Source organism: Marmota marmota, unplaced genomic scaffold, assembly GCF_001458135.2.
Source record: "Marmota marmota marmota unplaced genomic scaffold, marMar, whole genome shotgun sequence".
NCBI classification, from domain to species: Eukaryota; Metazoa; Chordata; class Mammalia; order Rodentia; family Sciuridae; genus Marmota; species Marmota marmota.
The window spans coordinates 5,429,308-5,455,709 of record NW_026000001.1 but is presented as its reverse complement, the minus strand read 5'-3'; positions in this window follow the sequence as shown (position 1 = coordinate 5,455,709).

Here is a 26,402-nt window from a genome sequence, read left to right as displayed (position 1 = left end):
CAGTGTGAAGGCCCTGAGGCCCCCAAGCCAGCCAAGGACCGTTTGGTAAGGAAGAGAAGGCTGCTCAGTGATGGACAGGAAGCAGCCACACTTAGGGCCACCTCCCCCCTCTGCCCCCAGAGAACCCTGCACCAAGCAGTCTGTCCAGATTTGCCCAGACCCAGAGACCACTCTAGAACTCATCCCCAATCAGGGGTCCCGAGGGTCAAGTGGAGGCCAAGCCACTCATCCCACTGTCACACGACCCCAGGACAGGACAGGAAGGATCTGGAGCCCCCGTGCACTTGGCATGGGGTGAGAAACCAAGGCCAGAGGCAGTGTTTCCCAGGGACCTTTCCTGCTCCCAGGGACAGAGCTCAGGCTGCAGGACAGGCCTCCCGTGGGCAATCTGCACACCAGCCCTTTACCGGAGTAGTCAGGCAGGAAGGGGCCAAGGCCCCTGGGTCCTCTGTGGGATGTCACATTGCCCGAGGGAGGCCAGAACCACCTCACCTCCCTCTCAGCGTGAGTCCCCCATCCCGCAGAGGACCCCTTTCCCACCCCCACAGCTCTGTGCGCAGGCAGGCCCTGTCCTACACCACACCCTGGACCGGTGGCCCCTCCCAGGCCACACTGACCCTTTCAGAGCCTTCTCTGGTCAGCCCCAGCCAGACTGGAAGACCGCCCAAGACCCGCCCTCACCAGGCACGCACAGCTGACCCCTGGTGCCTACCACAAACACCCCTTTCCCTCCTAACTCACTCCCAGGCCTCCCTGGCAGCTGCCTGACCCAGCTCCCTGGAGCCCCACCCAGGCCACCCTCTCACCTGGCAATCGGAACCCACAGATGCCAAGACTGGCCCTCAGGCCTGGCGTCAGGGACTCCTGCCACAGACAGGGCTGACCTCCCATGACTTGGATGATTCTTCCCGCAGGGAGCTCAGCAGAGAACAGGGCCTTGGGTAGGTGTTGTCATTAGGAACCCTCGCTCCGCCCCCACAGGGGCGTCTCCAGGCCCTCGGCTCTGGTTCCTGGGCAAGCGGCAGCATGGATTTTGAAATCCTTTTGAAAATGTTTTTCCTTTGTTTTGTTTTATTTAGAAATTTCCCAAATTTTTACCAAGTTAAAGAGACAACCACAAGAATGTGTAGCCTGGATGGACGACTGGCATAAACAACCCCTCCCCCACTGCCCAGCCGCCCCGAAACCACGGCCCCCCAACTCAGCAGCAAAAAATGCCAAACACGAACAGGAAAAAAGGCAGCGACATGCACAGTGTGCGGCGGGGGGCGCGGAAACCACTCCATGACCAAGGGCACACACACATGTGCACACACGTGCAACACATGCCTGCACACACACACGCTTGCATGTAACTTTGCACACACGTACGGTTGAAGTGCATATGTGTGCAAGCTCATGTGTGCAGGGTGTACACCCCACAGGCACCATGCACACGCACCACTCATGCTTGCAGACACGCTGGGTTGAGGCAGAGGATCCCCTTCCACAGGCAGAGGAGCCTGGTGAGGGCGGGCTGCTGGGTCCACCCCTCACACTGTCCCTCCCAGTCATCCCTTGGCCTCTCTTGGCCTGCTTCCTCTTCACCTGCCTCACCTCCCAGCGTCCTTTGGAGAATACAGTAGGACAGGGGTGGCAGGATCTGCATGTCATCTCACATAGCCACATAGGATGGGGACGCATCTCCATATTCCTAAGAGGTCCTGGAACCCTGGGGCTACTCCAAGGTGGGCACCCCTGAGCCATAGCAATACCATCCTAGACAGAGCCTGGACTTCAGAATGTGGAGGATTCCTTCCCAGAGACCCCTGGGATTGGAGGAGCCTTGGAATGGTCAGTGGATATGCAGGGATGGAACCAAGGACGGGCCATAAGGGCTGCCTTTAGAGCCACCCAGCTGTGCCTTGAGCCTGCCTGTCCCCAGAACTGTTTCTCCTACCAGAAGATACCTGGCCAAATGAACTCCCTCAAAAGTCAAAAGTCAGAGGACAAATGTCCCCACTGGCTTTGCTACCTTGGGGTCCTCCCCTAGAGATGGACCTCCTTAGTCTGGGACACTCCATTTCAAGAAACCAGGTTGGCCTTGGCACCCAGGACTTCCTGCCCTGCTCACCCAGCTCTGACAGCTCTGCACCCTGGGAGCACCGCCCACAGAAAGCCCTGCCAGCCACGGGGGATGTCCTGAACACCCCCAGGGGGACCCCCCCTGATGGGGACTTTCTGGACCCTGGGGAGGCTCTAGGGGCGAAGAGGGTCTCCGAGTCCCAGGAATGTCACATCCAGGAGGATGGTCTCTTGTGCTCTGCGAAAGACAGTCTTGGCTTGGGGAATTTTGCTGGCACAGAGACAGGAAGGAGAGGATCTTGGCTTTCCAAAATGTTTACTACATCAGGAAATTAATTCACTACGCACGGGCTTCAGTGACGATAATAAAAACACTCGCGCTGGCTCAGGACGAATGGAGTCTGACCATCCCAGAGCTCCCTGCTTTCAGGGGAGCCTAGGGGAACTCAGGCGGGCTGGGGTCATAGGCCCTCCCCTCCCTGCCCCGTGGCCACCCACATTGCTGGGGCAGGGAGGGGTGCACGCTTGTCTTCACTGGTGCCCGACTGAGAGGGCAGCCTCAGGAATGTGCCCAGGAGGATGGAGACAGTGCTGGCTGGGGCGGGTGCTGACCTGACTGCGCCGGCCATCACGGCTCCCCCGACACTAGCCAGACTGGTCCAGACCAGGGCCGCAGGAGGTCAGGGCACTTGTGTAGGCTCTGGGACGCAGATGCTGATGGGGAGAAGAGAAGGGACCTGAGTAGGGAGGGGTGTGCCAGGGAGGGCCCCCCACAGGCTCCCCGCCTCTCTTTGCTGGCAGAAGCTGCTGCCAGAGCCCAGGACACAGCTTCCAGCCCTGGCTGCGCAGCCTCCAGCAGGAAGGCCCGGGCTGCTACCTCATCACGGGGCAGAGCCCCATGAGAAAGGAGGCCCTGGGCCCCCACTCCCCCCCCCTGCTCTCCAACCCCCTCCAGCCTAACAAGCAACCCCTCGGTGCACCCTGCCTGGGGTCCCCTCATCCATGAGCCTGCAGTTCTTTGATGACACTCCCTCCAGCCACCGTGGCCTTCTCTGGCAGCATGTTCCCTGTGCCCATGGGGGCTCTCACCCCACATGTCCACAGCAGCCCTGCAAAGGACAGCCCTTCCTGGAGCTCAAAGCCCCAAAGATTAGTGCCCAGCCCCAGCCAGCTTCCCAGTCCCATGTGCTTTGCTGAGCTCCCTGGGTTCAGGTTTTGGGGAACATTTAGCTATAGGCGAGGGGTCAGAGGTTCATTTCAAAGGGCTCTTTTACTTCTGGATGCCGAGAAGTTCTGGGGGTCAGTAACAAGTGAGTCCTAGAGGACCCCTCCCTCTGGATTAGGTCTCTGGGCTGTCATGGAGGTCAGAGGCTGGAAGGAGGAAGAAGCTACAGGGAGTTGTGCCCTGCAGACTCAAGGTGGCCAGGGCAGCTGGATTAGGATGACCTGAGAGGCTGAGGAGGCTGGGGTCCAAGAGAGGGGCTCAGGTCAGATCCAGTAGTGCAAGCTGCTCACCCTGCCGGGCTCAGGGCCACTAGTGGCCCTAGGGAGCAAGTTCTGATGCTGTTCAACACCTCGCACCAGAGAAGCCCTCTTCGGGCCCAGATGGGGGCTGCCATGGAACTAGCACTGGTGCCTCAGCACTCACCTTGGCTCTTTGGACCCCTTCTCCTGCCACCTTTGTGTCCATTCCAGCATTAGTTAGCCATGCCAGACTACCTTCCGGTTTCCCCAGATCTCAGCACCTCTCTGTCCTCTGTCCCCTCACCTGGATTGCTCCTCCTGCCCGCAGAACAAACTCCACATGAGCTATTGTACAGATGCTGTTTGGGACTGAAGGGTATTGCTTAGCCTCGGAGGTCTTGAGATCAGGTCAGGGGGAGGAGAGGCCTTCACCTCCAGGAAGCTCATCAAGTGTATCGTGCAGTCTTTCTCTGCAGCAGCCCTCACGACAATCTTGGGAACCCATTTTACAGAGACAACCTTTATCGTACTTTTCCAGGCCTTGCAGAGCCTAAGAGACCCTTTGCCACATGCCATCACTGGGCTCAGCCCCTTGGAGTGCCTGTGTGCTTGCGTCATCTCCAGTATGGAAAATAGAAAGTCCCAAAGGGACAGTCCTTATGTCCTGATCCTGGTCCCAGACACGACTGCTAACGGCTCAGAATCTACAAGTCATAGATGCAACAAAGGCAACATTGCATTTCACGGCAAAGGGACTTCCTGAAGTTTCCTTAGCAATGGACTTCCAGTTATCAAATCGGGAAGTTACAAAATTGTATCAGAAATGGTGGTAGGCAGATGGATGAATGGATGATGGATGGGAGATGGGTGAACATGGCATGGATGGTGGGTGGGTGGGTGGGTAGGTAGGAGGGTAGTAGATAGGTAGGTAAACATAGTAGTGAACAACTGAAAAGTAGACTAGAAGTGTGAATGTGTGAGTAGTTTGCTGGGTGGATGGATATGGTTAGGTCATGGTGCATGGGTGGATATGTGGTGGATGGGTAGATGAACATAAAAAAGTCAGCTGGATGGGTGGATAGTTAGAGTGCTAGGGAAATAGAAAAGTCGAGGGCTGGATGAGTCAATTAGTTGATGATGTATGGAAGGATGGATGGATGGGTGAGTGATAGATCAATAAGTCTATGGAAAGGCAAGTAGATGGCATGAGTAGTCAGGTGGATAGAAGAATGGATCTTGATAAAGCAGATGAGTGAGTCGGGAAATGGGTGGATAGAGAGGACTAGAACTACAGAAGAGTAGATGAGGGGTGGGGGTGACGGCATTCAAGAAGGTGCACGTGGAGCACACTGAGAGGGAGCCTGGTGGAGAAGGTGGATGGGTGGGTGGGTGGATGGATGGGTTGAGGGATGCATGGATGAAGGTGGGTGAGGGAGGGAGGGAGAGACGGATGGATGGAGGGAGAGATGGACGGATGGATGAAAGAGGGGTGAGGGCGGAGGGGTAAGTGTTTGGGGCGGCCGTGTGGGTACTAGTGGACATATGAGTGGGTGTTGTGGAGGGAGGGGAGGACATGGAAAGGCAGTTGGACGGCTGGAAGATGGAGGAGCAAGTAGGTCTTTCCATGGCACCTTTTTTGGCTAAGTTCTGGTGGCGATGAATAGCTGCAGTACCCTCCACCCTGTGGTCTGTAGTCCACGCTGTGACCTCCAGGCCCCAAGACAGCATGGCCTCTCAATCCCCAAATAAGGTGACAAAGTCCGCTCTGGCAGGGTCAGGGAGCAGGAAGTCCGGGTGGGGGTGGGAGGCCCTGCTCCCGGAGCTGAAGTCAGTTCCTTCTTTTCTAAACAATGGGGCTTGGCCTGAACCCTGCCGCACCTCCACCCTGCTCCACCCAAGTTCCCGCCTCGTCTGATGGGGTGCTGGGGCTTGTGCAAGATGCAGGGAGCTGGGGGCAGGAGCAGAAAGGCAGAGAGGACCAGGCTTGACAGGGACCAGAGGCCCCTGTGGAAGCTCTCCCTCCCCTTGGGTTGCGCTGCCGGCTCCTTTCTGTGGGGGGCAGGAGTGCGGAGGGTGACGTCTTATTCCCTCTTCTTCGGGACCCTGACTGCAAGGCGCAGCCTCCCTTCTCGGTCCCCTTCCCTTCCCTCCACAGCTCACCTTAGCTAGCATGGCAGGACAGGACACTGGTCGGGGAGAGCAAGTTCAGCTGGCCCCAGCCAGATGCCAGGGGAGGACAGGGGTGAGAGGGGAAACGGAGTCCGCTCCTCGTCCCAGGTGCCAAGCACTGGGCTTTCCAGCAGAGGATCCTGGGGTTGAATGACCACAGGAGGGAATCTTTGGGATCTCTGAGGCCCCATCCAGGGCCAGGAGGCAGCCCCTCCACAGCCTCCCAGGTCACTGTGTCCAGTGCTGTCCCTGCCAAACAAAGAGGCCAGGGACCAGTCAAGGTGATGCTCCTGGGGCCGACCCTGGTCCTTCCTGCCTGTGTTCCAGCCACCGCGTCTTCCTGCAGCTCAGGTCAGGGCCTCCAGCGTCTGTCTCCGGTGTTGGCGGGACAAGCAGAAAGTCCAGGAACCTCAGCGGCTCACGGGACGAACACCCGAGTGTCCCAGGGCCTCGGAGACTCCGTCGTTCCAGGGGCGGCCTGGGAGCCCAGAGATGGCTTCAGCAGCGTTTCCCACCTCTGTGGCTTCAGGACCCACAAGCAAGGGGCCCTGCAGGGCAGGGTGCTGCCCACGGGGCTGGCCCTGAGATGAGCAGCCGGTCGGACAGGAGATGGACCAGGCTGGAGCAGCCCTCCCCACCTCCCACCCTGCCACGCTGTTCTCAGACTGTTCACAGTCTGGCTGGGCCACGGCGGTGGTCATTCATGCCTCCTTGGTGGCTAGGCACTGGTAGGGTGCCGCGGTCCGGCTGGGCAAAATAACAGGGAGGCGACAAACAACTTGAAGGTTGAAGCGGGAACTGCTTTATTGCAGGGGAACTCAGTGGGAACTGAGCGGGTGCTCAAGGTAGCGAGAGCCGCTTTATTGCGGGACAGCAGAGGTATATATACCTAACCGATGACACCCAGCTTGACTCAATTAGCATCATCCAGATACAGCAGTCAGCCAATGAGGAGTCCCCACCATCTTAATGGCTCGGTGGCGTTGCCTCACAAACGACTCCTCCTGGCAAAGTGCCAGGCGCCATCTTGACTGGATTGCGACCCCCAACAGTAGGGTGTCCACAGCCTCCCTCCTGAGATGGTCAGGACGGTCTTGTTATAGGCAGAAAGAGTCTGTCTCAGGTGAGTGACTTTCTTTCTTTCTTTTTTTTTAAAGAGAGAGAGAGAGAGAGAGAGAGAGAGAATTATTTTTTAATATATATATATTTTTTAGTTTTCGGTGGACACAACATCTTTGTTTGTATGTGGTGCTGAGGATCGAACCTGGGCCGCACGCAGGCCAGGAGAGTGCGCTACCACCTGAGCCACAACCCCAGCCCTCAGGTGAGTGACTTTCTCACGTCACATGCTAGGTTGCGGGAGAGCCAGCAGCTCCAGCCCAGGCCTGGCCCCACTCCTGGACACTGCCAGGCCACCACCTCCTCCGCTGGGGTCTGTGATGCAGTTCCACTGCCAGGTCAGGCAGAGCCACTACTTTCTGATCATCATCAAATGAAAAAATGATGTGGGGGAGGTCGAGGCCCACGGGTGGTCCCAGAGCCATCTGTGAGGCAGGGTGCAGAGGGCTCCACGTGCCGGGGCCTCCTGAGTCTAGGCCTCCAGAGCTCTGTCTTTGCTCAGGGTCCCAGTGGCCCACTTTGGGGTCTTTGAGGCCACCCTACCCCAGCATGGGCCCCCCAGTGAGTGTACCAAGGTTCCCAAGCCCACCCCCAAAGCCCCCAGGTCTCTGCCTGCTCACAGCAGGGAGTCAGCCTGCAGGGTAAGGCCTCCCCCACCTGATTATCTCCCCTAATCCTGACAACTGCCAGCTGAGCCAGCCACAGGGACCCCAGGCCGTCTCCAGGTGGTACAGAAAGGGGCCAAAGGCAGGGTTTACTCCTCGGACCACCCCCACCCAATGCCAGGATGCAGACCAGCCTAGCCATAGAGGTCCCGCCCCCAGGCGGCAGGGTCTCCAGAGCCTGCTCAGTGTCTCTCAGCCCTGGTGTGGCTTGGACCCAACCTGTTGCTAGGATTAGTGCCCGGATTAGCCCACCAGCTCTCCAGAGCCTTGAGGTCCAGTCACTGGTGCTATAGAAACCTGGCTGTAGGCTGTCGGCAGGGGACCGGCCACTCCTTGGCAGGCTCTTTCCTGCAGGCCCAGCCTGAGCCTGGGATCAGGGGGAAGGGCCCTGGGTGAAGGGGCAGTATGGGCTTGGGCCTGAGTCCCCACGCTGCCCTGTACCGTGCCCTGCTCCCTCCTCTGCAGAGCAGTTTCCCTGGGAAATTCTGAGCTTCTAAAAGCAGCTGTTTTCCAGATACCGGAATGGAAGCCACACCTGGGTCATTCCCTGCTCAGGGAGAAAGGTGATTTGTTCCCGGCCTCACTGAAGCTGCGGAGTCAAAAAGCCTTTGGGCTCGTGCATCCGGTCCCCCAAATTCCCCCTGAGAATTCCCCACCCTGGCTCAGCCCAAGCCATCTCTGCAGCCCCCTGCCTCTGGCCCCCACTGTCCTCTGCCCAGGCACCCTTGTGCCTCTGCTCCGAGGCACAGCATGGCCGGGAGTCTGGGACCTGGTCAGCCCTTGGTGGTGCGGCTGATTACGGGACTGCCCAAGAGGCCCAGAGAGCCCCTGTGATGCCCAAGAGGCTGGCCCTAGGAAGGAGGAAGGGGTGCGGCTGCCTGGGGAGGGCAGAGCCAGCACCAGGACTGAGCCCTTTGCAGGATGCAGGCCCGCCCTGAGCCCCACGTGCCCCTCTCCTTGGCCTCGCCATTCCTCCAGTTGCTCTGCAGACCGGGGCGGTGGTCTTGAATTCTTGCAGCTGCTCAGCTCCTCCACCCCATCCTGATCTGACCGCCTGTCTTCTTCCCTCCCACCTGGCCACAGTGGCTTTCCTGCTGGGCCAGGGACCCCTCATCTCCTGACTCTGGCCCTGGCCCCTCTTGGTCTGCTCACACGGCCACACGGGATCCTAACACCTAAGCCAGGCTCCCCACTGGCCCCAGTCCCACCTTTCTCAGGCTTGTGGGCTCTTCCTGGGCAGCTCCCCTGGGCCTCTCAGACATGCCTGCAGACCACCCCTGCTTGCAGCCTCCTTCCCCAGAGACTCACACTGCTGCCTATGGGGCTTCACACCTACTGCTCCTGCCTGGACACGTCCCCCCAGATGTCCACCTGGGTGCTTGGTAGGGGAGTGAAAGATATGTAGATGAGTGGATGATGAATGTGTGTGTGTGTGTGTGTGTGTATGGGTGGTGGGGATGTGTGGAAGGATGGACGGGTGGACGGGTAGATGGTTACATAGTGGTGAGTGGATACCTGGATGGATGGATGGATGTTGGATGGATGGATGGATGGGTAAGTGGGTGATGGATGGGTAAATAGATGAATAAATGGGTGGGTAGCTGCATGGGTGGATTGGTGGGTGCCCCTTCCCTGAATGCCATCCAGGAAGTGTGGCCAAATGGAAAGGCCCAGGTGGGTATATTTCTGCCTAGACCATCCAGCCTGGCCCGAGGACAACTGGGCCCGGGTGTTGAGGGGCCAACATACAGGTGCACAGCAGGACTGAGCAAGCGCCAGCTGCCAGCTGGAGCCCCTTTGAGCTGTGTTCCACTGGGCTCCTCCACTCTTCCTCTGGGGACTCGGCCCCTCGGGACCATCTGTGGGCTACCCTAGTGGTCTCATGGGCCCAGGCCTCAAGCCAAGCCCCTCTGTCACCCTGCTTGCTGTCCCTGAGGCACACTGCTTGTCCCTGTGTGGATGTTGGCTGTCTGCCTCTGTCACACACCAGCTCTGCTGCATGGGAGGGGTGGACCTGGCCCACACCCAGCGGCAGAGGCCGAGCCAGGCAGACTCGGGGCAGGCCTGCAGAGGTCGGCCCCTCAGCTTCGTCACCCTGCTCTGCTCCCGTGCTCATGTCTTTCTCCCACCGCCCCTCCCCCACTTCTAGAAGTTTCTACTTCAGACCTGCCAGAGACTGTATTAGTTATCCGTCACCACCTGCTGGATTACCCCAAAATGTAACCCAATAAAGACTTGGAGCTAAGCGTTCGTGACCTCAGCCTCTGGGGTCGGGGGTGCAGGAGCAACTTTGCTGGGTTGTGGTGGCCCAGGGTCTCCCCAGGGGCTGCTGTCAAGCTCTCAGCCAGGGCCACAGCCACAGAAGCCCCCCCTGGACTGGTACAGCTCCTTCCAAGGGAGCAAGGTAGCTCACCCCCCTCCCCGGCACGTGGTGCCCCTGTGGGCAAGGGGCCTGGTTCCTCCCGTGAGCCTCTGCACAGGGCCGCTTGGGCAGCCTCGTGCGTAGCAGCTGGCTTCCTCCAGAGCGTGTGAGCTGGAGACGGAAAGAAGAGGACACCGTCCTTATGCCCCCGACTCAGAAGTCACCCACCACCACTGGAGACACAGTTGGGTCTTCATAACTGGAGGAGGCTGCACAAGGGGGTGCATCTCGAGGGGAGACTCCGCTGCGAGGCTCCTGGGGCGGTTTGGAAGCCGGCTACCAAGGCAGTGACAAGATGCTCTTCTTCCACAACAGAACGGCGTGGGAGGAGAGAGGCTGGCGCTGGAGCCCCAACCAACCTCTTGACACCAGGTGACCCATGCCGCCAGCCCCTTGAGCCCATTCTTTTCCTCTCCCTGGAAGCCCCTCCCTCCCCTGTGCTCCCGTCCTCCTCCCGGCCCTCCCTCACCCTCTCCAGAGGAGCCCTCAGCCCAGTGGCGCCAGCCCCGAGCACTCCTTCCACAGCTCCTCTCCAGCTCTCTGCCTCTGGCCCTGGGTGACTGCAGGGAGTGCTGTGGGCAGGGCTCTTGGAGCTCTCAGAGTGAGGCTGTGACTCTCCTGGGTGCCGCTGGGCCCCGAAACCCTTCGATGCACCATGGAGGAGGGGAGCCCACTACTATCCAGGCCCCCCATGACGTGGCAGATTCTCGAGCCACAGGAGGGCAGAACCCAGGGGTCCTTGAGTAAGAGGCAGAAGGCCCCAGCTGCCCTCCCCATCTGAGCCAGGACCCTGGGGCCCGAGAGCTCCAGCCCAGCTGCCAGGGCCTTGCAGAGAAGGACATCAGCCAAGAAGCAGGGGTGGGGTCCGTCCATCTTCCCTGGGCTCCCGCTCCTGGTAGAGGAAAGGAAGTGGGCGACGTGAGCAGGGGCCGACTGGAAGTCAGGTGGCCCAGTCCCTCCAGCCCTGCACCCCTTCCCCTTCCCCCCCCTGCCAGGACCCCTGGGCCTTGCTGGGCATTCAGAGCCTGCTCCCCAGGGCTGCCCCAGGCTGGAGGGGCCAGGGTGTGGCTGGAACCCCGCCGACAGGGTGGAGGGCAGCCCCTGGCTTCTCCCTGGCCTCCCCCACAGCAGCGCCCTGTCCTGGCAGTGGCCAGGCCTACGTCCCCAGGCCACCACCCTGCCCTGGGAGCTCCTGGCTCACTCAGCACTGGCGGCTGGAGCAGAGCTTGGAGAAGCGACGCCTGTCGTGCAGGCCGCGTCACAGGGCCCCGGGCTGCAGCAGAACAGGGTCATTTTTTTTTATTAAAAAGCAAAACCTAAACCAAGAAAACAAAGTGATTAAATTTCTTCTCAGAACAGAAGGCCCTGCAGGTCAGGGAGTGACCGTCTCGCGGGGTGCTCGGGGACCCTCGGCTGTGGCGCAGGGAAAGAACACAAACAGGAAACAGCTGGTTTTCCCTAAAGTGTGGGAGGGCTGGGGTCCCCGGTACCAGGGTCCCCAGGACATAGCGGCCTCAGTGGTGGCCCTGGAGCTGGGCTGTTCCATCCTCAAGGAACCCAACATGCTGCCCCCTCCTTGGCTTCCTCCTGGCCAGGTGAGGCTGGGGTGTGTCCAGGAGGATGGCCCCAGCACATATACCAATGCTGTGGGGTCCAGCTGCTCGGAGGGTGCTGCCATCGAGAGCCAGGCTCCTTGTGAGGGCAGAAGAGGGGTCCTGCCGGGCAGGACCTGGGCAGACCTTCCCAGTGAGGAGGCTGCAGCCAGGGGACCTGGGCCTGCAGGGGAGGCCTGTGTGAAGGCCCCAGCAGCCTCTCCCTCCTGCCCACAGCCCCACTGTTGACTGGACCCTGGACATGGAAGAGGTGGGTTTCCGCCTCCCGCCTGAGGTCTAGGCAGTGGTCAGTGCCTCATTAGGCCTAACTGTGGAGGGACGCTGAGACGAAACTGGGAACAGGAGGAGGGAAGAAGGCCTGAGGCAGGACCCTGTAGGTCAGGACTTGTCCAGCCCAGCCCAGCAGGGCACGGCCACAAGAGTCCCAGTCAGCTGATAGGAAGGGGACAGGAGGGATCTCAGGAGGGGAGCCCAGCCAGGGCAAGTGGCAGCTGTGTGCCTTGGCAAAGGTGGCCGGCCAAGAGAGGCCCCAAGCAGAGTACCAGGCCGACGGCTCTGCAGGGACCAGGCGGGAGCCCCCCTGGCCCCTCTTGCAGCCAGAGCCCGCTCAGCTGCAGCGGGCTCAGTGCCGGTCACAGGGGGAGCTCGGAAGTGTAGGATCTGCTTCAATGACAAAGTTCAAAACCCCAAAGACTGCTCCAATGGGTGACGACGCAGGGTCGGCCCTGCTCCGAATCTCAGGTGCAGGTGGGCTCACGACAAGCAGGGTCTGAGCCAGGAGTAGGTGGGTGGGGGGTTAAAGAAGTCAGGCCAGTTTTACCAGGATGTTGTAAACAGAAGGCAGTGAAAACAGCAAATGCTGTGTTCTAGGCCTGCGACGGTTAGAACTGCTGGTCACAGTGCAGAGCTGGAGATGTAGGTCAACCAGGAGAAACAGTCTGGAAATGGACCCGACTGTCCACCCGGGGAACATCAGCAGCACAGCAGGGCACGTGGGCAGGGCAGGCTTCGCCGGTCAGCTCGGACCCAAGAAGATCTTCGAAGGAACGAAGGGGAGTTGTCTTGCAAATCAAAATCATCTTGAGATGACTTGTTCATAAATTTGAAATAAAATTAGACTAGTGAGAAAACTAATATTCACACCAAAACCTGCGCACAAATGTTTGTGGCGGCTTTATTCATAGTCACCCAAACGGGAAGCAGCCCGGATGCCTTTCGTGGGCGAGTGGAGAGACACACAGGGGGACGTCCATGTGGGGCGTGCCGTTTAGGGCTGAGAAGAAGTTAGTTCTCAACCATAAGTGGCCTGGGGTCCCTAAGCGCGTGGTACCCAGTGCAAGAAGCCAATCTGATAAAAAGGCCGTTTGAGTCTCATTCCATGATCCACAGAAGGCGACCAAGGGGACAGTAAAAGATGGTGGTGCTGGGGCCGAGGATGGGGGAATGGGCAGGTGCAGCCCGAGGACAGGGAAGCGACTTTGCGTGCTCCTGTGGTGCTGGGTACCCACCATCACACACCTGTCCTGTGCACAGAACATGCCCTTCGGGACTCTGGGCTTCACCTAGGGGCACAGTGGCCACAGGAAGCTGGGCCTGGGTGAGGAGGGGGTCCTGGGCGCTCTGGACTTTCTGGGCAGTGTTCTGTGGCCCTCACGAGCTCCTGCCCTTGCCTAAGGACTGTCCTGCTGCTCTTGGATGGCGTGGCCCCAGGCTCTTCCCACGGCTCGTCCTGCGTGACCCTGTGCTCCTGGGGTCTCTGTCACACAAGGAACGCCGAGGCATGGGGAAGCCGGGCAGCACGCCAGGACTGAGAACAGTGAAAGCCGGCCCCGCGGCAGAGCGGTGGCCCTGGAGCCCAGGCTCTGAGGCCTCAGCTCTCAGACATTCTGGCCTCAGGACCCCTTTACAGTCCTAGAATCTACTGAGGACCCAGAAAGAGGTCTTTTGTTGATGTGAGATTGTACCCATTAGTGTATACCGTGTTAGAAGTCGCAATCGGGACCTTTAAGTCAGACTTTTAAAGAGAAACTTAAAGCAGGATAAATGAACTCATTTAAATTCAAAACAAAAACCCACTGCAGAGTGACATATCTTGATAGAAATAACGAGGCTTTTCGAAACCAAACAAGTGCAGGGGACGGTGGCATCGCTCCACGTTCTGCGGGTCTCTGTGGCTTGCTGGGCGCCCAGATGCCTATGCTGCCTCTGTATTCGGGTGGTGGCTGGCGGTGTGCGCTCGGCCTGTAGGAGAACGCACGTGAGGCCGTGGGAACTTCTGCGGCGGCAGTGGGAGGGATGCTCTGGTAGGTTCTCTTCACTCGCTGCCCCACAGCGCAGCAGTGATCTCGTAAAGATGAGCCGCACTGCGGGCCCTGGGCCCTCTTCTCAGACTCTGTGATGTTAAGATCCACCCATTCAAGAGAGAACAAAGATGCCTGAATGAACCTAGCGCTGGCAGGGTCCTAGGTGGCAAGAGGACAGGGACAGAAGCTGAGGTGCCGACCACCTGCAGCCTGGGCTTTTCCTCATGGTCAAGGGTCTCAGCTGCCAGAAACTTAGGACGGCCATGCAAGGTGCTACCAGTGGAGACCCGGGCTCAGGTGGGGACAGCTTGTCTGTAAGTCTGAAATGATGGCCACATGAAAGGGTCATCGTGGAAACACGCTGCTCCCGTGGCACATCCGAAGGGTCTTTTCCGTGGGTGGGACCCCGTTCTGAGGGTTTGGGAAATAATATCCCTCCAACGATGCGCAGAGTCCATGGAAAACTCCCCTTCGTCACCATCTCGACACCAACTTCTCAGAAAGGTCTGCAGGGACTGGGGAATCGCCTGGATCGGGGTGGGGCAGGGGAATGCATGAGTTCTGCTCGAAATCTCAAAAGCTACCACCACGGGCCGACTCCATGGCCCCTCGTCTTGCAGGAGCTGGGGAGTCCGCCCTTCTCCAGGGAGACGGCTGTTCGGTCGTCCTTGCAATTCAAGTGTTGCGTGGGTCGGTTGAGCTTGTAACTCAAGCCTCCACACGCTCCCTGCACAGGGGAGCCTCCCCACACACAATATGGAAAAAACGCACCGCAGGGTCCAGGTTTCAAGGGATTGATCGTTCGATGCTCCACCAGTGAGGCCAGCCAATGCCTTGGCCCTGCTTCTCAGGGTGAACCCCACAGGCCTGGAGACTGCCACACCTGCTCCTGGACCCCCACACAGCCACTGCCATTTGTCAGGTGGCCTTGGTGGGAACATTGTCCTGCCCCAGGGACCTGTGCTCTCTGCACCCCTCCCCACTTCTCCAGGTTGAACTCCACCTCTCTCAGGGGGCTCGCCAGCTCTCTCTTCCCTATCTGGACCCCTCCAGTCAGGGTGTGCATTTCTCTGCAGCAGAGCCCGTACTCCAGGGCTCACCCTTTTACCTTTGTCTCCTGTTCACCCAGGCTGGAGGTCCCCCGGCAGCCCATCTCACGTGCCTATTCCTGTGCCAGGTCCCTCTCTTCCCCAGATCTGGGTCCAGAGCACTGCCCACCCCCGTGCAAACCTGATGCCCTGCTGATGGCCAGCAGAGCGAGCAGGAGCCACAACCCTAGCTGCAGGGGCTGCCCAGGCGCTTTCTCGGGAGCAGCTCTCAGTGGTGGCCTCCAGCTCCCTGGACCGCCACAGGGAATCAGCCTCCAGATCCCAGTGCTGCTGCAAGGCGTTCCCTGGAGCCTGCAGTGGGCAAGAGTTACCAGGAATGGGGGGGGGGAACCCCTGAGCTTCCTGTCTCCTTTCTGTGCTTTCCAGGGAGCACAGCATGGCAGGGGACGCTGGGTCCCAGGCCAGGTCCCACTGAGCAGCTTCTCCCGTCCTGCTGGCCTGTGCTGCCAGAGTCAAGCCCAGGAGCAGAAGGGGCTCCAGCCTAGGACTGTGCAGCCAAAAGTTCCTCTCATCCTCACCCCCAAGAGGATGCACACAGGGCCTGACACCTGCTGAGCTCAGGGGACCCCAGGCACCTTGGGCGCACAAGGCCTGACCCCTATGAGGGTCCAGATGGGGCCCCAGGCCTGGTGGGAGGGCCTTGTCCAGCTAAGAGGAGAGAAGACGTGGGCCTGCGGCCTGCACAGGGCAGGCATTCGGGCCACCAAGCACCCCTTTCTCAGAACCTCTTCTTTCACCCTTCTGCCCCGTGGGGGAGGCTGCCAGCAGCGACTCCTGAGGACGGAGCCGACACAGGCACAGCTGCCGTCCTCCCAGCCTCCCTTCCCTTCCTGCAGCACTTCCCACTCGAGGCAGTGTCTCCTGGGCCCGAGTCTAGGAGCTGCCTGGTGGCAGGGGGTGGGGGGCACCAGGGTCAGAGAAGAGGGGAGGAGAGCTAGCAGCTGGCAGGCGCCCTGAGGGACCCTAAGCTTGCCCGTGTCCCGCGGGAGCCTCAGTCTTCTCACCTGGGGGATGGGGCTGGTGGGCACGGGGCCTGCCCCAGGAGTGTCCAGAGCATTGTGGGGGTGCACACGGAGAGCTTTTCACCCGGGATCCCCTGGGAAAATGTGATGATAAATCCTCCTCACACAGGAGTCTGGGAGGGCCTGGGGAACTGGGCAACAGGTGTGGTCACCTCTATGTTCATGGTGGGGACATTGCCCAAAAGGGAGCATGGGGCTGGACCCCCACCCCCAAAGCCCTCTGGAGACCCAAGGGCGGTTCTGGAGCAGGAGCCTGAGCTCCCAAGCCTTAGAACAGCTCTCCCTTGGCTTTAGGTCAACACACGAGAATCTGGTGCCGGTCCCCGGAATCCCCCTCAGAGCACCTTTCTGAGGCTGCCCGGCCAGCGGGGTTGCCCGCCCCACTCCACCTGTAACTGGGAGCCACAGCTGGTGGAGGAGGCGGGGAGGAGATGCCTAGGAGCCAAGGAGAGGACGGCCTGGACAGCACAGGTCCACAAACATCTCTGGCCTTGGCCTTGGGAGGCAAGAGGATTTGGGCACCACCCCTCAACCACAGGAGGAGTGGGGAGCGTTGCAGTCGGCAGATCCATGGCCCTGTTATTCTCTGCAGCCCATAATTATGTAATCAGCTCATTAAAGTCCTTGTTAGCTGCCAGCGTCTCCCTCCAGACGGTGTTTGCAGGGGCAGGCAGCCTGCCCGCCTGTCCTCCTCTACGGGACTGATGCCCGGCCCAGTGCCTGACCCGGGGTGCTCAAGAACAACGAAGTGACCGTTGACAAGTCACTTTCTCAGTTGACCATCAACAAAATGGGGAGGATTAGCTCTGTTTGGGGACGAAGTGACTGAACAGATGTGCAGCAGGTAGCACAGGGTGGCTCTCCATCCATGGAAACTTCCAGGTGAAGAGGGCTTGTTGGTGGTCAGTAAGGTTGGCCGGATGGATGGATGTGACGGGAGGCGAGAGAGAAGGAGAGCACTGGCTCCCAGAATCCTGGCTCCGACAAGTGGGCTGCTGGACAGTCACTCCCTGAGCGGGAGCCCTGGAGGAAAAGCAGGTGCCAAGGCAGAAAGCCTCAGGTACTGTCGGCACGGTGAGCAGGCAGGGGTCTCTGCACAAACGCACAACCATGGAGCAGGAGGCCTGCATTTGGGGTTTCCAGGTGCATTCCATCACTGAAGCTGTGGGAGCGGGTGACCTCACCCAGAGGCCAACTCAGGGAACGGGAAAGGTAGAGGGTGCCTGGTCCATATGAGGCCCACTGGCCCTTAGGGAAAGGGGGAACCAAAAGGAAACTCGAGAGGACGGGACAGGGAAACTGAACCCTGGCCACAACCGAGGAGGGAAAGCAAGTTCTAGGCTCCAGCAGGTGTGTGCCACCGTCTCCTGGTCCCCACGGTCCCCGAGGAGAAGTCTGTGATCACTGAGTCATCCTTCCCATTATGTCATGGGCCATTTTCTTCCTCCAAGATTTTCCTTTTGAATTTTCATTTCATCCGTTTGACTTTGATTCGCTCAGCCACGATTTTCTTCAAACTGACCCTACTTTAATTTCAATGAACTACTTGAATCTGTAAGTGTGTGTTTTTAACCAAATTGGGAAGTTTTTAGTCATTACGTCTTTAATGTTTTTTTGCTTCCTTCTCTTTCTCCTCTCCAGTTACCCAAATGCTAAATTATTCTATATGTCCCAGAGTCTCTGTTCATGTTTTTAGAATATTTTCCCCTTTCTTCACATTGGGCACATTATATTGAACTTCACATTCAGAGACCCTTCCTTCTGCCTTCATTCTGTGGCTAATCCCTCCTAGTAAGTTCTTAATTTCATAAATTGTATTTTCACTTCTAAACATCCATTTAGATATGTGTACTATGTCTCACTTGTCTACTGAAATGCCCTGTCTTTTCATTCATTGTAAATATGTTTTCCTTTATCTTCATGAACATAGTCATAAGGGTTGTCTTAAGATCCTTTTTTGATAATTCCAGCATCACAGTTGGCCTCAGTTGTCTTTTCCCTTGAGAATAGAGTATACGTTCTGGCCCTCACATATGCTGTGTGGTGTGGGATATCTCCTGCACGTGTGACGGTCATGTTGCTGAGACTGTCGCATGTGCGGCTCTTCTCTGGCAGGCACTGGAGTTTTGCTTCAGCCCGCAAGTGGACTTGGTCAGGCTCCAACTGCAAACTGTGCCACCTCAGCTCAAACTGCTCTCAGACCATCCCATGCCAGGAACTTGGGATGTCCCCCTTCTCTGGCCAAGTTTGGGATTCTCATCTCACTCTCCAACCACTTTGATTGCCCCAGGATCCTTTTTCTGGTTTCTGTTGCCAGAAGAAAAATGGCAGGATTTCTATAGGAAATCTGATACCCACGTTGAATTCCCAATAGAAACCCTGACTCATCCTTAAAATCAACCTGCTTTGCTTGTTTTCTAGAGTCCTTGGGTAGCTTTTTGTTTGCTTGTTTATCATCACTATCTGCAGGAGTGCTGTTTTGTTAGAAGTTGACTAGCTCATACTGGAAGTGAAACCCAGAGAAATTTCTGGGTGGAGTGGGGGGATCAATAGCAGCAAATGCTGCTGAGAAGTCAAGTCTGGGAAAGAAAACGAGTGTCCCTTGAATTTGGCTATAAGAAGTATGGTGGTAGACATGAGGGATGTTTTCTCAGGGGGTGATGGGAGACTGAGGACCAAAATCTTCTCTTGGGTTAAGGAGAGTCTCTTTTTACTCCTACACTATTAAATAGCATTATAACTGGGAGTGCATTTTAGATTTTGTTAGGTTTGTTGTCAATATTATCATATGGCTTTTCTTCCTTTGGCCTATTAACGTGATGATATTAATGGATTTCTTAATGTTGAGTCACTCTTGCATTCTTGGAGACAAAGTTTCTACTTGGTCACAGTGTATTATTGCTTTCATTCAATACACTGCTGGATTTAATTTGCTAATTCCTTTATTGACAATTTTTGCATCTATCTTTACGTGTGACCTGGGACTGAGGATTTTCTGCCTTTGTGCTATCATTATTAGGTTTTGGTATCAGGATTATGCTAACATAAAATCCATTAGAATTGTGTCCTTCTTCTATGCTTGAAACATTTGGCACAATATAGGAATGATCAGGAGAGTTTAAAAAACTTTCCCAGAAAATTCTCTGGACTCTGTGCCTTTTGTGGGGCAGGATTTTATAAATTTCAGTTGACAACCTGGATATTAACATATTATCTTCTAGGTCCTCTGGAGACAAGTTCCAGATAGATATTCACTTTAAATTCCATTTAATCAACAAATATCTTTCAAATGTGCCAGACCTTAGAAACAGGAAATACTACAACCTGAATTAGCATATGGTCTTTCTATGAGAATGAGCACTCAATAAGTTATGGTCATTTTGCTTTCTTCCCTCATTCCCCACTAGGACTATCTCCAATGAGAACCCAGGTAGATATTGGCTGATGTACAGTTAACACGCACCCATCACCTACCCAAACTCTTTCCATTCGTCCCTCCACTCATCCACCTAGCCATTGACTCACCCATCAGTCCACACATTTATCCACCCATCTGTCCATTCATCCACACATTCACACATCCATCCTCCCACTTCCCACCCATCCATTCGTGCAAGTCTCTGTACTAGGTTCTATTCTACCTATTGAGGATCCAAGTCTGGGAGCTATAAGCCAAGTTCTAAAGACCAAATTGAGATTTGGTCCAGGGGTGGGGAAGCTCATTCCAGGGGCTACACCGGAAGCCTCTGGAGCTGGCCAGGGGCCTAGCTGGGGGGAATTCTAGGCAGGAGAAAGGTGGGGGTGGGCACCACTGTCCTTTCTCCTCCCCCTCCACCAACTCTGCAGAGAACCAATTTGCCTTATCAGAAACTCCCAGTGAGTGGCTGGCTAACCAAATAGCTAGAATTCCAGCTCCGAGGCACATCTGTTCCTGATCGAGGGGAAGCCAGGGATGACAAGGCAGGGGAGGGGGAGCAGAGGTGCGGCCAGACCTTTCCCAAATGGTGCTCCCCGCCAAGCGCCAAGCGCAGGGGGCTACCAGCCTGGCAGTGGGCTGCCCAGACGGCCTCCAGGGCCCGAGGCAGGAGCGCTGCCTCTCTGCCCCTCCCCCAGCTGGGAGCCAGGCCTGCCCTCCTGGGTTGGGGAGGGCTGGAGAGACCCCCCACTGCAGGCGTGCAGTGATGCTGGCCACAGGAGCACCTCCCCCCAGGAGCGCCCCCCTGCTCCCACCTCGCACCCCTCCTCCACCCACCAACACCCCCAGTCTTCTTAGCTCTGTTGTGCCCGGCACCCAAACAGCTTCCTAGAACTTGCCTCTGAGCGGTTCACTCGGCCCCTGAAAACCCTTGCCCGTTGCTCAGAGTCCTCGAAGGATCAAGCTCTGCCTCTTGGCTCCGCACTGGGGCCCTTGGCCCTCCAGGTACTTCCTCTGCTAAGATGCTCTTCTGCCCTGTGTCTCACGAACCCCTGCACACCCTTCGGACCCAGGCCCACCCACTTCTCGCCCCCATGACGCCTCGGGCCCCTTGGCCCAGGAGGCCCTTCTTCTGAGGTCCTGGGTTCTCAGCATCCGAGGCAGCAGGGGAAGTGATGGAGGGGAGGACACAGGGAGAGGCCGGGAAGAGAAGGCACAGGGGCTGGCAGGGGCGAGGCCCTGCACCGAGTGAGTGCAGCAGGAAGGCAAGGTTTTCTCCAACCTCCCTGGAGGGCTGGCCGCACAGGTAGTCTGCAGATGGGGAGGCTGCCCAGCCCCTCTCACTGTCCAGGGCATCTTGGGGTCCTGCCTGCCCCCCCCCCACTGGACTCCAACAGGGTCCAAGTCCCCCACGGCACCCAGCTCCTGGCACTGGCTTCCCCCGGGCCAAGCTGCAGCACAGACCCAAGATCTTCTGGAGCTGCCAGCCCCCTGGCAGAGGAGGTGCCCACTCTGGGCTCCATGCTGGACTGAGTGGGTATTTCAGCTTAGGGTGACCAGGAGGGGAGAAAGGGGTGAGGGGGCAGAGGAGAGAGGCCATTCAGTGGGGAGGCGTCCCATCACCCCATGGCTCTAGGCACCTGTCCTTGTAAAGTGGAGGTAGCTGCTTGGGCCAAGCAGACCTGTGAAGGGGGTCCCTTGGTGGAGGACAACGGGGGACCGTGGAGGTCCGGCTGTCCTTCCCTGTCCAGGGTGGGTTGAGTTCCTGCTCATGCTTCTAGATGGATGTGGACCCCAGTTTGCTTCTGGGTCTCCAGAAGAAGCAGGCCTCCCCCTGCCAGCCCCTCCTCCTCCACTTCGGCCAGGCCCAGCAACGCTTCCACCGGGTGCCCAGCGCCCAGTGCGAGGGCACTGCACTGAGGAGAGGGCTGGCCGGGAATGTGCTGCAGCCAGTGTAAACAGATCGCTTCTGTCTGCCTGGGGGAGGGCGGGGGCGGGGAGGGAGTTGTCTTGGGCTTTGTTATGTTCTGAAAAAAAGGCAAAAAATTTGGGTCACAAACCACAACTGTTTTGCTTTCGGCATAGCTGGCATAAACAGGCATTTTCTCTTTGGTTTCTGGCCGGTGGAGGCCTGGGCTGGCTGGGCTGGGAGGGGAGAGAGGCTGGAGGCTGCACTAATGAGGCCTGAGGCTGTGGCCTCTGGGCCAGGAGGGGGCTGGGCAGGGCCAGGGCCCTACGGAGCAGGTAGAGGCCAGGATCAAGGGAGCTGCTGGACGGTGGTCCACACGCCAGGCCCAGATGCTCCCCAGCCTGGGTGCACCTGTGCAGAAGTACCAGCCTGGTTGGCAGGCCTGGGCAGCTGGAGAGAGTGGGGACCCTGAGAGCCGGGGTCAGTCAGACAGGTGGACACACACAGGTGGCTTGAGGATGAGGCCTGGTGCCTGAGGCCAGGAGAGCATTCACAGAGGAGGTGTCGGGCGAGCAAGCGGCAGCAGGAGGACCCCGAATGAGCAGGCTCAGGGGCTGGTACCGGGGTTCCTGGAGGCACCCTCTCTGACCAGCTCTACTTTGGGGGCTGCAGGGAGAGCTCCAACATTTCAGGGACCACCTGACAGCAGGTTTCCTTTGCCCATGGGTACCAGCATCTCTGGGGGACAGGGGCAGGGGGTAAATGCCAGATGCCTGGCAGGGAGCAGAACTTCCAGAGCAGCAGAGGGTGTGTGGAGTTAGCAGGGTGAGGACCGTCCAGAGGGCCTGGAGAGAGTGCAGCCTGTGACGCAGGGGGGTGGGGATGCGAGGGCCGTGAGGGGCCAGAGGTGGAGGGGAGAATGGGATGTAGCTGAGGAATGAGGCGGGCGGGCTCCTGTGAGCCAGAGGGCCTTCACCCAGGGGCCCACCGGAGCTATGGAGAGTTCCAAGGGGAGAGTGGCAGGCTCTGGACATATCACTCTGGTCCCAGGTGGAGCACAGCCAGACTGGCTGGTGGAGCCTTGTTGACCAGCTCAGTGCGGAGTGAGGAGGAGGGCAGAGGACCCCAGAGTAGGTGGGGTGTAGGCTTGGGGACACTGGGTCTGTGGACATCCTGGGCCCAGAAGCTGCTCAGGAGCTCATGGTTGAATCCTTGGTGCCTGGGACAGGGCTAGGACAGAGTAGGTGTATCTCGCCTAGTATGATTATTTTCCCAAATGACCACAAGCTGGGGGATTACGGCTACACAGATGCCTCCTCTCACAGTCTGGAAACCAGAAGTCTGAGGCCAAGGTGTCAGCAGGGATTTCCTCCCTTGGAAGGCTCTAGGTCTTTGCTGCCTCTCTGAGCTTGTGGGACCCCAGGCATCCCTTGGCTGGGGCAGAATTACTCCAGCCTTTGCCTCTGGCTTCATGTGACCATGCTCCTGTGTGAACTTTCCCTCTTCTGGCCCAAGGATGCCTGTCATTTGAGTTAGGCCCTCTCTAAGTCCAAGAAGACCTAATCACAAGATCCTTCTGCAAAGACCCTTTCTCTAAATAAGGTCACCTTCATGGGACTCAGAGTCAGGATGTGTGTGTGTCTTTCTGAGGGCTACCAGACATCTCACTGTGGGAGTGGTCTGTGTTTGCTGGGTTAATGGCATTGGCCCCTGGCCCCTGTTCCAACTGGACCTCACCACCTACACTGGACCCCTCTTCTGCTGCAGCCCCACCCTGCCCCAGTACTGCTCTGACAGTCCGGACCCACCCACGTCACACCCTCCCACACTGCACACACCTCCTCGCCTCTTCAGGTCTCTTCTCCAGGGTCAGCTTCTCCTCAGGGCCTGCCCAGCTCCAAAGAGCCTCCCGGCCCCTCCACAGCAGCTGCTCATCTCCCAGCCGGGAGCGTCCTGCATAGAGGGGTGCCCATCTGTTGGTGTGGATGGGTGGACCGTGGTTAGCTAGCTAGATGCCTGGATGGCTGGTTGGATGGATGGAAGGGTGGAGGGACAGACAGAAGGAGGGAGGGAGGGAGGGAGGGAAGGAGGGAGGGAAGACAGTAGATAGGTGACTGGCGGTGTGGATGGTTTGGTGGATAGGGGGGTGAATGAATGGATGGTGGGTGCATGGGTGGGTGGATAGGTGGATATGTAGATGGGTGAGTGGGTGGTGAGTGAATGGAGAGATAGGCAGGTGGGGGGTGGGTGGGTGAATGAATGGATGGTGGGTGCAGAGTCTGGATAAAACCAAGAATTTGCAGAGAAGAGACAGAGAGGGCCCTAGGCAGTCCTAGACACCCTGGGAGGGGCTGGGCGAAGCCCAGTCGGTGAGGGCAGGGGGAGCCTAGAGGACGCTGCTGAGAGACGGGACTGACCCAGGGAATTGGGCAAAGGGGTGGGTTATCCCTAGGATTGGGGGGAGGTCAGGGGACGTCATGGGGTCTCGAGGAAGTCAGTGCCAACAGGGGTGGGGGAAGGAGTGAGGAAGCTGCCAGGAGAGCCCCTGGGATGGGGCAGGGGCAGCTGGAGAGGGCATGGGGTGCAGCAAATGCCAACATTGAGTTGACCCAGGGCCGCAGGTCCGGGAGAAGCAGGCCTGGGGAAAAATGGCCAGGGGTTGGAGCCCAGAGACCCTGACCCCCGTTCCACTCAGGCCTAGGTAGCTCAGGGGCCGAGGACGATGGTCTAGTCAGGACTAAGGTGGGCCTCAGGAGATTCTGGTGTGGGGCTAGTGGGGAAAATCTGCAAGTGGCTTCAGGGCAGCTCAGGGCTGGGCCTCCACCCCACCAGACCCAGAAGGGTCTCAGAGGCAACGGTGGGAGCTGGGCTAAGACCACCTCGGCCCACGGAGCAGGGTCCCACGCCAGCTTCTCCTCTGCCTGGTTGGGGCTGCCTCAAGAGGGGCCTGCTGCCTTCTAGATCCAACCCCCAGTCCTCCTCACCCTCAAGGCTGACCCTGACCCCTCCAGCAGCCCCCTCTGACCACTGCTCACCCCAAGGGGGTCTGAGAGGAGTTCCTGGGCGGTGTGCATGCCGTTGCAAACCCTCGCAGCTGGGTGCCAGCTCAGCACCCAGTCAGTAAGAAAAGCAGACGAGTGGAGTCCCCAGGGCCAGGGTGTGAGGCCACACCAACCAGACACTCTGAGAATAGGGAGGCTCCTTCTCACTGTGGAACCCCCTCTCAAGGCTGCCCAGCCCCTCTCCCACCATGGGGGGTAGAGGCCAGACCAGCCTTCAAGCATCTGGTGCCAGCTACAACCTCCTCCTGAGCTTGGGGACCTGCCCCCTTTTGTGTGCTGGGATGGGGTCCAGGAGAGGAATAGGCAGGGAAGCCCTTCCAGGTGATTAGCCCCGTCCCCAACCCTGGGGTTCGCATGATGACCCTTGACTCTTCCCTTGGAAAAGCCCACAGCCCTCCCCCACTTCACAGTGGGTGTGACACTGTCCCAGCCCCCAGCTTCAGGGGGAGTCCCACCCTGTCCTTATGTGATTTGGGGGGACCAAGAGGTCCACACCTCTGAGGCCTTCCCTCCCCTCCAAACCCCCTGCCCTGTTCCTCCCCAATCATCCTCGCCCTTCCCTTCCCTCCCTTCCCCAGTAAAAATGGGAAGAACTCAGAAAATAATTTTAAATGCTTTATTGGGATTGCGAGCGATAACAGGTTAGAGACAAAACCCAAGCACTGGATTTTGCCAGAAATATTAGCATGTTAAAGGGGTCAAGTTGAGGCAAACACAGGGCCGCTGCATGATGGACCAACACAGGCGGCAAGGTGACACAGGTGTTCGTCGCGTGGGGGGGTCTTCAGGTGATGGCAAAGGGAGGGACCCAAGAGGGGGTCCTGCTGAAGACAGTTGGGGGGGGGATGTGGGGGAAGAGACAAGATGGAGGACCACACTAGGGCACGGGAGGCCAGATGGGTGCCCGGGTCAGGATGGCCAGCGACCCAGGGAGAGCCATACATGAGGGGACACAGAGGGCAGAGTGCAAGTACCCCAGGAGCACCCATCCCAGCGAGGCGAAACATAACACTGTTTGTGGGTGGGTGTCCCACCGAACGGGCAGGGAATTTAGGGTGCCTCGCAGTGTTTTGGATCTCAGGCCAATCCGACTCTTCAATCAAAACAACTTTGCGCTTTGGTTTCTGTCCAATGTTCCGAATGGCCCATTCTCCAGGCACTAGCTGAGGGACCCTCTGTGCTGAGGTCGGGCTGGCACGGACCGCCCCCAGGGTCATGCCAGTCCTGTCGCTAGGGCCCAGAAGCCTCAGGCCCCTAGATTGCTAGTCGGACTGCTGTGCAGGGGGACTGCACTGGAGGCAGGAGTGGGGGTGAGGTAGGCCTCCAGCCGCCCGAGGTCCCTGCCACAGTCCTAGGCGCTGTGGGTGGCTGCCGCAGCACTGCCAGACCCGCGGGCCTCAGGGCCCAAGTGACCCCATTGATGGCCAGCTCTCCTGCTCTGCGGGCTCAGAGCCTCCTGACCTCCCCTGCTTCCTGGCCTCACCCCACCCTGACCAAAGGAGATTCCACAGAGCTCTGGACCTCCTGTGGACAAGGTGGGGTGCTGAGGAGCGGGTATGGTGTCACAGAGGGAGGGGAGTGTTCCCCAAGTGTGCGGAAGGCGGCCACCTGCTCCCGCCGGATGGAGCCCTTCTGCTTACACACCTGCAGCCCCTTCCCCCCCAGCCAGCCACAGGCCAGCGGGGGGCCCCATCCCTGTGGCCTCCGAGCACCCTCCTGACACCTGAGGAGACACTGCCCCAGCCCTCCTCCGCCCCTCAGAACCTCCAGGGACCAGCCACAGTCCCCGGATGCCAGGCCGGGAAGCGGCCTTCTCAATTCCCCTCTGGCTTCTCCATGGGGCACAGTGGCCAGAACCCCATGAAGGCTCCACTCCCAACTCAACCCAAGCAAAAGGGATAGATTAAAAAAAAAAAAATCAAATCAAGGGTGATAAATGGCGGGGAGCAGGAGGTGTCGGCGCCGGTGGTAGGGCTCCATACTTTGTCACTGCTCCCCTGTTATGGGGAAAGGGTGTAATTTAATTGACGAGCGCATGAAAAGCTAAGGAGGGATCAAAAAAAAAA